General features: G+C 35.7%; 1 pseudogene; it reads right to left on the bottom strand.

Annotated features, from left to right (window-relative positions):
• Positions 1–461: 461 nt before the first annotated feature.
• LOC149576414 (uncharacterized) overlaps positions 462–14,115 on the bottom strand; it is a 39,250-nt pseudogene continuing 25,596 nt past the window's right edge.

Below are 14,115 nucleotides of genomic sequence, written 5' to 3'. Positions count from 1 at the left end.
TTTAAATAGTTCCTCCTTCTATCTAGCATGGGGCCATCCTTGCATGGCAGCTCATTAAGACTAGCAACTATTAATTCTCCTCCATACTCTACTCTCCTTGGCATGGACTACTTACGAGCTTCTTTCCTAATGCTATAGTCTCCTTTGCTAACCTATTTGGTGTGATTTTTTCTCTCTCATAGATATGCATAATGATACCTCTATGGAATAACTCTCAGAAATTTTAATCGAGATCCATTCCTTCTCAATTTATGTTTATCAAGCATTCTTTACATGGGTAGCTTACACTTTATCTCATCGTCCAATGTTGAACTCTACTTTCTTTACATGGGTAGCTTACACTTTATCTCCCTTGCAGCTACCTTCACTTTGCATTGGAAGCCCTTTTTTTAAAATGTGGGTGTAGTTGTGTTGCCTTCTTCTTTACTTGATCAATAACATGGTATACCAAATTACTTTCTCTATGGATTCTTTCTCTCTAATTCTTTTGTTGAAAGAACAATAAATTTGATAACCTCATTTATGAACCTTGGGCTTGCAAATTTTATAATTGGCTGCATAATAGCATAGGCTAGAAGTTCTTGGGCAAGGCATCAAACAAGAGGACACTGAGACTCTTGAGGTCTTAACACAATAGCCACTAGTCCAGCCATTAACTACCTAAGAACCCTATAATCATTCTCTAGCAAGATCAAAGCAAGGTGCAATTTCTTTGTAGTGGCTAAACATTGTTTTAGTCTTTCATCCCTTTCTTTAGATGAGAGAGTATGCATGACATCTCTTCCAATGGAAGCTTGATTTTTCCTAAAGAGTTCTATATGACTTCCAACCAAATCCACTATATCCCTAGCCAATAAATCAATTAGATTAATACATTTAATCCTCTGTGATATCTGCCCAAATACATCACTTATAAGAACTTTAATTTTCTCTAGAACTTCATGGTTAGGAGTAATTGATGAGTACCACAGATCTATAACAAATTCTTGTGCAATATTTTGGGTAAAATCATCCACTACTACTTGAACAACTGGTGAATCAACCTTCCTTCTCCATCTTATTAAGGCTTGTGCAAGAAGGAGAAGTGGATCACGAGGAGATAACTACCTCTATTTGAGATGAGAAAGATATGATGGTATAGATGTCACTGAACTCCTCCTATGAATTTCTAGCTCAAGGGAGAGGTATCAAAGTAATACAATAATGATGAACAATATAGGAACATTTAACCAAATCAAATTACTTGTCACATATCCCCTTCCAAATCTTTGACTTGCACACATTCTATCAGTTCTAATGGAATCAATCGGATTCCAAAGCGTGTCCAGCTAAAATAAATTCATTTTTGAACAACTAAAATTTTCAAACTAATCTATTGATTGACTGATACTAATTGGAAACAAATTCAAGCATCACACAATCATTAGGTACTCATTTTCACATTAATTTGCAAACTATGATTTCCTACTAATAGGGCCTATCGACTGGCTTTAAAAATTGACCAAAACATCTGGCTAGGCTCTAGGAACCGACACACTAATTTTCTATTCTCCATACTTTTACCCCATAAAATTTCTTATCATGAAAAATTATTAGTCAAAAGATATTGACTATCAAAGTTGCCCTCTCAGAACTGCCTACAAGAAAATATCTCAAAAAACTATAAATCACATTTGGATTTGGCTTCAAAAACTAGGTAAATTGAAACTTGGGGAAATGAAAATTGGTGCATTCGTTAATTGTCACAAGAAGAGTATAAATCTATGATTTGGGCTCATGATGAAAAAATGGGTCCAAATGGCGAGTGGTCAAATTAGGCTACTTAGAATTGCAGATTGGAAACAATGGCAGAAAAGTGATTTTTACAAATGGAATGGACCTAGGAAAGTGTGCAGATGGATTTGTCAAGACCTAAAAATTGGCACACTTGAAGTATTTTTAAAGGAGAACACAATAGTACAATCCATTTGATCTCACCTATCATGGATTTAGAGATATGGCATCACAAACAGGGGTACCAACAACTTTGTACCTTTTGACACAAGTAAAAATTTACAAATTACATTTGGAATCATGTTCAAAAATTGATCAAACAAATTCATCATAAGCTAAAAATTGAAACATAGTAAGTCTCTGTCCTTGAAAATGGAACCCAATATTAATTTTCTCATTTTGGTCAACTGGGTCAAAATTACAACAAGTCAAATAGGGCCTTGCAAAATTCTGAACAAATCACATCAACATGACAATAATAAATGACCAACTTTGAGGGACTCAAAACCTAGTCAAACAGATTTGAAATGACTCAAATTATAAAACATAGGCTCTTTGGTATGGACACTAAACACTCCCAAAGTGGAAAGTCATGAAACATTACTGGGTGCAAGATATCTAATTGCAAACACACACTATTATCATTGTTTGACACTTAGGCAAAAATGCAAAATTGGACATTACTCAAAACAAGACTTCACAGAATAGCTCGAAATGACAATTTATCTTCATGGAACACATAGGCATACTAAATGCAAGGTGTTAGAAACATTAAACACCTCTTAGGCTTCAAATGGGTAGGCAAGTACACTTGCATCAAAAAGTGCTTATAGGGCTTGATTTTTTATTTGTACTCAAAATGAAGGCTCCAATTTTGAAACCCAACATAAAGACCCCAATCTTTCTACTCTAGATAGTGCACCTTGATGACATGAAGAAATAGAAGTTTTATTAGCCATTTTTGTGAACATTTGTCTATAACATGCTGAACTTTATCATCCTTTAGTAAAAATGTTTTGAAATTTTGATGTATAAAGTATGGACATAGGGCATAAAATGATAATTAGAATTATATTTAAAAAGGGCTTCATTTTGTGGTAAAAATATTTCTTCATGAATGTTTGATGTGGGTAGATCTTCCTGTAGCTGAAGAGATTGCAAAAACTATTAGTTGAATAATTAATGCCTTTTCTTTATAAACTAATAAATGAAAATAAATGTTTGCGGGAAGTCTTGTGTGTATTAAATGTTGATCGCAGGATACAAGCAAAGCAGAGTTAAACAAACTATGAAGGAATAGTGCTAAAGCATTCATGACATTAAGGAGAAGCGTTATGACATCGTTGCAACTAGAAGACTTGGTGGAATAGTCAGAAGGGACCTGTTTTAATGAATAACCAAGCGAGACCTGATAAAGCGGCCGAGCAAGGAAGTAAGCATAAAAGCAATTAGTTAAACATGCAAAGCACGATGCCTAGATTCCTAGAAAGCTATTTGAAGACAGATAAATGAGAAAATCTAGCATTTGCTATGATCTCTATATTTGTGGGGAATTTAAGGGAGAATTAATGTCTTTCCAATTGCATGTTTGCAGTCTTAAAATTGTAACTGACTTTCCTTCATGAGGAAGTCATAGTTTTAGGAGTTTTTTGTTCTTCTCTATAAATATGACCTCGTCTGTATCTATGAGGTTAAGTAGTGAATAGACAGATAGAGTTGATAGACATCTTACTATTTTTCCTAAGTTATTGTAATACTACATATTTGATGAATACATGCCTTTGCTGAGTTTCTACACTTTTATCTGAGTTTTTCTTTCCTTCATTCTTCCATGGGGGCCCATGTGGAGGGTGGATTTTTACTTTAGTAAGTAGAAGTTAGACTCAATTTTCTAAGTTAGAGTAAAAATCGGTGTTCCTGCAGTCACTAGAAACAGAGCCAGTCACTGTTCCTGTAGCAGTAGGTGCATAGATATATGGCTAAATAATTAGAATTTCCTTCTAAGTATTTGATAGTCATCTTTCCTTTGGATAAACTAGATTTCCTTAACAATTATTACATTCAAAGTAGTAGTGACTTTTAGTAAAAACTAGAGCATATACTTTGCAGACATCATCTCAAGTTCCTGCAACTAAAAGGGTGTTATATTGATTAGACATATTTTTGGCACAGTTACCAGGGATACCTCAAGCTATGAGAGTCTAATCAAGGCAACTGCCGATGTAATCCTACAACTAGAAGGGTGTTATATTGATTAGACATGTTTTTGGCACCGTTGTTGGGGACAAGTCAAGCTGTGAGAGTCTAATCAAGGCAATTGCTGATGTAAGCCTATTGCTAGCATGGAATCATAGCATGTGCCTACTGAGTTCAAGACAATTGATGAAGATGGGGAAGTCTTTTATGTTTCTCAACAGAGGCCATGGGCTCCAAGATTAGGTATTCCTCAAGACCCACTCCATAATTACGATACTAATAGTCAATGGCAACAACAGCATGGTAATTATAATCATTGGCAGCAACCTTACCAAGGTTGGCAGCAACCTTACCAAGGTTGGCAGCAGCCTAACCAAGGTTGGCCGCAAACAAACCAACGGTGGTAGTAGCCTAACCAAGGATGGCACCAACCTCAGTAGGGTTGGCAGCAAACCCAGAATTGGCAGCAGCATTAGCAGTAGCCAACTTTGACTCAACCTCTTCAACAGCAAGCCTTAATGCCTCATGTAGCCAATATAGTTCCTCCAAAATAGCCACAATTACCTGCACAACCTACACCTAACCCTAATAGTGCAAAATCTTCAGCCCAGCAACAAAGTTATTCCATTACCCTAAATGATATTCATCTAAGATCTGGAACAACGCTTGCCTCACCTCAGCAGCCCATTATAATAGAAATAGATGATACGAGTGTTGAGTCAGTTCAAGAACCTACCACCACTATTTCTCTTGCAACCAAAATACCACCATTTCCTAGCAGGTTAATAGAGAAAATACTGCCAAGTGAAAATCAAGTTGCACTAGATTTGCTCGAGCAACTCTAGCAAATGACAATAAAAATTCCCTTACTTGATGCAATCAAGGAAGTATGTATATATTCAAAAGCTATCAAAGAAGCCTATGTTAAAAATCCAAGAAGGAAAAAAGAAAGACCCAAAGACTATCCATGTCCTTGGACAACTTTCTGATCTTATGCTTGATAACTGCAACATGCCTAAGTATGTAGACCCTGGTAGCCCAGTAGTAACCCTCACCATTCAAAGAGTACAAGTGCAAAATGTCTTAGTAGACCTAGGAGCATCCATCAATGTAATAACCAATGAAGTGGTGTCCAAATTAAGTATCATTGGTCTCAGGCAGACGCCAACAATCTTGCAATTAGCAAATAGTTCTACCATCATTCCTGATGGTATGCTAGAAGATGTCACTGTCATATTACATTCATGGGAGTATCCAGTTGATTTTGTTGTACTCTCTCCAAAAATAAGTATTGGAGGCTACCCTATCATTTTAGGATGACCATGGTTAGCAACAACAAATGCTTATATTGCATGCCGATCAAGGAAAATGACTATTTCAGATGGAACAAACACTAAAAATTTGACCTTGTATTCTCCCGCTCAGCCTTTGCTACAGGATGATCAAGTTGTCTAGCCAAATATGGATGACTCTGATATGGACATAGATTATATTCAACAATTGATGATGATCTCATGGAACTCATTTGTAAAAATCAAAGAGGAAGATGATGTCATTTCTTCTATTATACTGAATAATTATGGAACACAACTTGAAGCATCTTCTACACAAGAGTATGTCTTAGAAAGCATTCTGCCTTTATCTGATGAATTGCATTCACTCCTACCACATGAGATAAATTCACAACCAATTGTGCAAATTTCAATGGCTAAAAAAATAGTCAAAACAAAAATCATTCCAGGAAGAGAATTAAATTTAAGCAAGTCCTTATCTCAGGCACAACATCATGATACACTACAACTATTACAAAAGCATCAGGATGCTTTTTCTTGGGAGTATATAGATATGAAAGGTTTGGATCCTGCACTTTGTACCCATAGAATTTATATCAGTCTAGATAATAAACCTGTGAGACAACCTCAGCGTAGGATAAACCCAGCATTAAGGGATCTTGTCAAAAATGAATTACAAAAGTTACTCAATGCTGGCTTCATATATCCTATTTCTGATAGCCAATGGGTATCACCATTAGTTATTGTTCCCAAAAAGGGGAGAAATGACGAGTCTACATAGATTATAGAGAACTTAATTCGGCTACCAAGAAGGATCATTTTCCATTACCTTTTGCTGATCAAGTGCTTGACAATCTTGCAAGAAATAAATACTTTTCATTCTTAGATGGGTCCAGTGGTTATAATCAAATCCAAATAGCACCAAAAGATCAAGACAAGACAACATTCACATGTCCATGGGGAACATTTGCTTATTTTTTCCTACCATTTGGTTTGTGCAATGCACCCACAACCTTCCAAAGAGCTATTATTAGCATTTTTTCTAACATATCTGTAGATTGTTTGGAAGTGTATATGGATGACTTCACCACATACGGGCAAAGATTTGAAGAAGCCAAGGAAAACTTGGACAAGGTTTTACAAAGATGCAAAGACTACAATTTGTCTTTAAATAGTGAAAAGTGCTTTATTATGATGCAAGAAGGAGTGGTCTTGGGACACTTTATTTCTCCTAAAGGAATTGAAGTAGATCCAGCCAAAATAGAAGTCATACATACATTAGCTGTACCAGCCAAATTAAAAGAAGTCGGGATTTTTTTAGGACATGTGAGATATTATTGGCATTTTATCAATAATTTCAATCAAATTGCAGCACCCTTATACAAATTGCTTCGAAAAGATGCAGAGTTTGTATGGGATTCAGAGTGTACAAAAGCTTTCCTATAGCTTAAGGAAGTCCTCTCAACAACACTAGTGCTTTGAGGACCAAATTGGGAGTTACCTTTTCATATACACACAAATGCTTCAAATCATGCCATTGGAGTGGTACTTGGCCAAAAGACAGATTTAGTAGAACATGCAATTTACTATATCAGCAAAAATCTTCAAGGAGCTAAGTATAACTACATGGTGACAGAGAAAGAACTGCTTGTTGTAATTTATGCTCTAAAAAAATTCAGACTTTACATTACAGGATACCAAATCTTTGTACATACAGATCACTCTACTATCAAATATCTGATGAACAAGCCAGTAATCTCTGGACGATTGGCTCGATGGTTGTTACTAATGCAAGAATTTGACATCACCATTATTGACAAGCTAGGTAAAGCAAATGTTGTGGTTGATTTCTTGTCTCATATTCAAACACCTGATGATCCTGCAGCCATAGAAGATAGCTTTCCTGATGAAAATATCTTCCTTTTATTAATGCACAATCCTTGGTATGCTGACATTACCAACTGTTTAACTACTAGCAAAACTCCTTCATATTTTTCTGCAAAAGAAAAATGATTGCTAGCATAAAAGAGTTTTAATTTCTCATGGATCTCAGGATTCATGTTTTATACTAGACCAGATCAGGTAACATGACGGTGTCTCAGAGAAGATGAAACATATGATGTTCTTCATGCTTGTCATGATGAGCCTTGTGGTGGACACTTTGCTAACAAACGAACTGCATTAAAGATTCTAAATACCAGTTATTATTGGCCTACACTTCACAAAGATGTGGCTCAGTATACAAAAAAATGTGATAAATATCAAAGAATGGGTAGACCGACCAAAACAGGTGAAATGCCCTTGCAACCATAGATAGTAGTAGAACCATTTGATAAATGGAGAATTGATTTTGTTGGCCCTATTGAACCACCATCAGAAGGGAAAAGTTACATATTGGTTTGTACTAATTATGTTACTAAGTGGGCTAAAGCAAAACCTATGAAGCATCCCTGTGACAATAATGTTGCAAAGTTTTTGTACGAATGTATCTTTACCAGATTTGGGTGTTCCAAGAGAATTACAATCAGATCAAGGACCTCAGTTCACATCTAACTTGATAGCAACACTCATGGAAGAATATAAAATTTGGCATGGCAAATCATCTCCGTATCATCCACAAGCCAATGGACAGGTAGAAGTAACAAATAGAGAGCTGGAACATATTCTCACAAAAATAGTATCTTTGCATCGTAAAGATTGGGCAGCAAAACTTCCTAAAGCCTTATGGTCGTACAGAACAACATGGAAATCTACTATTGGGTTTACACCTTTCCAACTCCTATATGGAAAGATAGTTGTTATACCTATTGAATTTGAACATAAAACTCTGAGGACAGCTTTAGAACTTGATATTACCCTTCCTACAACACAACAGGATCGCATTCTACATCTCAATGAGTTGGATGAATGGCAAAAATTAGCTCTTCATAACACAGAATTAATTCAAAGTCAAAGAAAGCAATGGCATGATAAATTCATTAAAGACAAAGAATTATTTGTTGGTGATTGGGCACTCCTATATGATTCACAATATCAGCATCACCAAGGAAAATTTCAAACTCGATGGCTTGGTCCCTATGAAATCATTACAATTTTTGACAATGGAGCAATTCAACTATCAACAATTGATCCAGTTAAATTCAAACTCTTGGTTAATGGGCATCACCTGAAGTTATATCATAAATCAACAACCAAGGAAGAACTTCTTCAATAGTTCACAACAACAAAAACATCTCTTCCCGTAGCCACTTCGTCTGAGGCTTCCACTCAGACGCCTACAGCCCCTTGAATTTATTTTCAAGGCCTTCATAATAAAAAAAATTTGCGCTCATGCAAAAATTAAATCCTTTTCCACCTCATTCCATCCCATCTTCTTGTCTTTCCATCATCATTCCATCTCACTTTCTTTCTCTAAAAAGGAACTTTTCGGTTCATCCTTCTTATCGCACCTCAGGTCAGTCACACTCGACCCCTTTGCCTTTATTTATTTCATTTATTATTTATTTAGGAAAGCATGTTATTTCAATTTTTAGAATTTGCAATCTTTACGGTCTGGTGGGACCTAGTCTCTGCTAGGTTGGGGGGAGGGGAAATCGATCATGAATGCAAAATCAAGGAAATCTTAAGTTAGCATATAGGATGTATGGGGAAGGCTCATTTTAGTAATGAGCTGGCAACCCTTTGTACTTCTAAAATGTGTGAAATAATATTAAATCATGATTTCGCATACCTCCTCATTAATATGACGTAATTTTTTGAGCACGACCTTTATTCCCATTATGGTTTGATGATTAAAATGTCATCATGAAGTACTGAAGGGTGTGATGTTTGGAAAGTATTGAAGTATTGCAATTTCCCTTTGTTGAAACCCCTGTAGCTATCACCGCCTAGACTTTCAAAATCACTTGCAGTGAAATCACCTGTATTAGCATTTTTTTCAAAAATATGGGTGGAGAACCTCAATGGCATGAACTAGCAGATTACAAAGTCTTATTGGCAAACCCAGCAACATGTAGTTTGTTTCAACAACAAGGTTGGTTGGATTATTGTCTTAGTTTGAAGCAGTTTGATCAAGAAATTGCACTCCAATTTCATAATACATTGAGGGATGGATATGAAACTGTTAAGGGCATTCAGGTATAATTCATTGAAGAAGTGGTGGTAGAAGTTTCTAGGTTACCCACAATTAGAGAACGTTGGACAGAGGACATGGATGCATGACAAGCAAAAGAGCAATTCTCAGTACCGAGAGATCCTTGGCTAGAGGAAAACAAAAAGCAAGGTACATTACAGTTATCTCTCCCTCTGCAATTTATCCACCCTACCTAATTTATCATAAGATATTTTACCTGTGAAGGAAGATATTCCTATTTGCATGTTGTTCATTTCAAAATTTTGAGTGGTTTGCGGCATGGGGATTGTCCTGTAAATCTTCCAAGTTTCCTTTATAATATCATCAAAAGGCAAGCTACCTATGTACAGCAAGGAAAAACCCAGTCGGTATCCCACCATTACTTGATTAGGGCTATAATTGAAAAAGAGTTGACTAGGCAACATTTGGGAACATGGGATGATTTTCTAAAGTTAAGGTCAGAGGGACCTAGAAGGGGTAGACCCAAAGGGCAAGGAGTAGGGACAAGAGAGAAAACTATTGTAGGAGTCAAAAAAGTAGTATATAAAATGGCTCAAGAAGCTTTGGCTTCTGCTTCTACGCCTAAAACTACAAAGAGGAAAATTTTGACTGTAGAAGTCTCAACTCCTAGGAAGAGAAAATCACACACAGTTGCCTTAGAGGAAGGTTCAGAAGAAGTGCCTCCAATATCACAAGAACCTGCACTTAACCCAAATAAAGGGAAATCTGTTGATAAGGGAAAGAAACCAATTTCTACCCCATGGTGAGTCACCAGAATGTCTAGGGTGAATACAAGAACTGAACCTCCTACGCCACCTGTTGAGCCTCCTATACCACCTATTGATATTGAAACTCCAGTATCTACACTTGCATAGTCACCAGAGCATACAGCACCTACTCCTAAACATAAAAATAATCTTGAGGAAATTTTTGCAAAACCAAATAGTCCTATTAATGTTGATAGTGACACGGAGTCCTCAGAAGAAATAGTCCCTGAGGTTGGATACCCAGTGGAGGAAACTGATAATCTACCACTAGAGGAATATCCATCTGTTGCACAAGAAATGGTTCAGGAAATTGTTGAAACATTTCAAGAACAAATGACTATTGCACCCTATCCTACAGCCATTGCCCCTTAAGAAAAAGTTGATAACACTGTTACTTGTCAACATAATAATTTTGTTAAACAACAGCATTCTCAGGATGACAGCACTACTGACCACCATCATCTTGAGTGCTACCTTGAAGATTATAGACCTATTGTCCGTTGTCATACACCACCAGACATTTCCACTCTGTTAATAGCCAGCTTTAATCTATACCAACAATTTCAATGGGAGAAAGCAAATTGGGATTTAGAGAAGAAATAAATGCTTAGAACTATCAAGGAACAACCACAACAAATTGAAGAAAATGATAATGAAATTAAGCTCCTGCAGCAATGTGTCACAAAGATCACAGAGTTCATTCTAGAGCTTGTAAATTGTAGGTCCCCATCTCCAGTTTATACACTATTCCTAAAGGAGCAAATGAATAATTTTTAGTTGTCTCGAATTACTCGGGGATTGAACCCTTCTTTACATACTCCTCAAGAATTTTATGCAACATTCAATTTAGTTCCAATGACTCTGAAGAATCTCCTCTTTGAATTATATGTTCATAATCTTGCTGTACCAAATCATAAAGATTGGAATTCATTGTTATATGTGGGAGATGTACAGTTTAGGGCCGTTATGTCATGGATGTAGAATGAGATCAGTTGAGAGAACCAGGCTGCTCCTTACAGGGAAAAAGAAATGTTTGAACCATTGTACATTTGGCCAGAAATATAGAACACTTACAGAGTATTCTTTGATTGACTTTCTGTTAGCAATAATCGAAGTGCTACTGCCAAAATCCACCCCGTTCGCAAACAGGCATTTCTGGATTGGGAGCAGCATTGTTCTGAAAATGCCCCTGATGCTATACAAGCTTCTCTTCAAAGATGGATTCAATTGCTAGAAGACCTAAAAACCAGGGAGTTACACTCTCCCCAAAATCTGGAATTAGCCATTAGCAGGATGCCCAGGTATCTGACATTGGGAAGAAATTAAAAAAATTATTGGGTACCTCTTCGTTTCCAACCGCCAATACTCCTGCATCCTATACTTGGAAAATATGATTTGTTTACTAAATATAACATGATTTCTAAAGAATAGAAATGGGAAAGATTGAAACAAAATCATGGATATTTCAATTATAAAGCTCATGAATCAGGAGAGAAAATTGCCAATGACCTCAGACTACAGATGAGGATCAGAAACTTATAGATGCTAAAGGGACTAGCCTCAGGACAGTTGGGGGGAAAATGATGACATGAAGAAATAAAATTTTTATTAGCCCTTTTTGTGAACATTTGTCTATAACATGCTAAACTTTATCATCCTTTAGTAAAAATGTTTTGAAATTTTGATGCATAAAGTATGGACATAGGGCATAAAATGATAATCGGAATTATATTTAAAAAGGGGTTCATTTTGTGGTAAAAATCTTTCTTCATGAATGTTTGATGTGGGTAGATCTTCCTACAGCTGAAGAGATTGCAAAAACTGTTAGTTGAATAATTAATGTATTTTCTTTATAAACTAATAAATGAAAATAAATGTTGATCACAGGATACAAGCAGAGCAGAGTTAAACAAACTATGAAGGAATAACACTAAAGCATTGATGACATTAAGGAGGAGCGTTATGACACTGTTGCAACTAGAAGACTTCGCGACAAAGTCATAAGGGACCTGTTTTAATGAATAACCAAGCAAGACCTGGTAAAGTAGTCGAGCAAGGAAGTAAGCATAAAAGAAATCAGTTAAACATGCAAAGCACGATACCTAGATTCTTGGAAAGCTATTTGAAGATAGATAAATGAGAAAATCTAGCATTTTCTATGATCTCTATATTTGTGGGGAATTTAAGGGAGAATTAATGTCTTTCCAATTGCATGTTTGCAGTCTTAAAATTATAACTAACTTTCCTTCATGAGGAAGTCATAGTTTTAGGATTTTTTTGTTCTTCTCCATAAATAAGACCTCATCTGTATCTATGAGGTTAAGTAGTGAATAGACACACAGAGTTGATAGACATCTTACTATTTTTCCTAAGTTATTGTAATACTGCATATTTGATGATTACATGCCTTTGCTGAGTTTCTACACTTTTATCTGAGTTTGTCTTTCCTTCATTCTTTCGTGGGGGTGCACGTGGAAGGTGGAGTTTTACTTTAGTAAGTAGAAGTTAGACTCAATTTTCTAAGTTAGAGTAAAAACTTTTGTTCCTGAAGCCACTAGAAACAGAACCAGTCACTGTTCCTGTAGTAGTAGGTGCATAGATATATGGCTAAATAATTATAATTTCCTTCTAAGTATTTGATAGTCATCTTTCCTTTGGATAAACTATATTTCCTTAACAATTATTACATTCAAAGTAGTACTGATTTTTAGTAAAAACTAGAGCATATACTTTGTAGATATCATCTCAAGTTCACGCTCCCAGATTGACATTTAATGAAAATCAACATAGTACTTTGGTGGTAAGGGATGTCCAATCCTGCAACTAAAAGGGTGTTTTCCATTTCTAAACTCCTTCAAAACATAACATTTATTGTCAAATACTTTAATGTAACACACATTAGGTTTATAGCCATACCAAAAACCAAAAGGTGTTTGATTTTGAACTTAGTTCAAGGTATGAACTTCAGTGTTGATTGCTTCCTTCCAATATTTGATAGCAACATTCTTTTCTATCATAAGGGTCCTTGCACAATTCATGATTGATCTATTCCTTCTTTTAACAATGTCATTCTACTAAGGTGTACTAGGTGCAAACACTTTCCTTTTGATTCCTCTCTCATTACAGAATTCATTGAACTCGTTAGAAATGAATTCTCCTCCTCTGTCTAGTCTCAAACATTTCAACTGCTTTCTTGTTTCTTTCTCCACTCTTGCTAAATACCATTTCAAATTTTGAAAATCTTTTGATTTGGATCAACAAATAAAATAAAGTAATTATCTCATGTGTAGCTATCTATACTAATATGTCTGCAAAGATTTGTATGGACTAGCTCTAGCACTTCTTTAGAATGATAGTTTTTTCTTTTAAAACTTTTGTTGCCCATCTTTCCAATTTGACAATTCTAGCACATGCCCATGCCAGGTTTCTTTAGACTTGGAATGCCTCTAACCCTTTTTTTCTCATTTATGTATATCAAGTTATCAAAATTCACATGACATAACCTCTTATGTCATAACCTACTTGAGCAATGAAACATGAACTTCCATTAAGATCTAGGTAGAATAGGTTACCTTTAGTTTGCTTTCCAGTCCCAACCAGATTACCTTTTCCATCCAGCATATCGACCTTTTCACTTATGAATTCTACCTTGAACCTAATGTTATTAAATTGAGCCTCACTAAGTAGATAATGATTTAGTCCTTCCACCCAATAAGAATTATCACATCTGATATCATTAGTTAGTGCAATACAAACTTTACCTTTCACATAACATGGTTCATCATAGCTAAATTTAACACTTCCACCATCATAGTGTATTAAGTTCTCAAATTTAGATTTGTCACCAATCATATGGTGAGAACATTCACTATCAGTAATCCATTTATCATTCTTACTAATATGTGAGATAAGTATCATTTTATCGTTTTCATCATCTAATTCATCATTAATAGTA

The sequence above is a fragment of the Cupressus sempervirens genome, chromosome 1 (genome assembly GCF_028749045.1).
Source record: "Cupressus sempervirens isolate cs-2001-9-10 chromosome 1, ASM2874904v1, whole genome shotgun sequence".
NCBI classification, from domain to species: Eukaryota; Viridiplantae; Streptophyta; class Pinopsida; order Cupressales; family Cupressaceae; genus Cupressus; species Cupressus sempervirens.
This window is presented reverse-complemented; position numbering and strand designations above follow the sequence as displayed.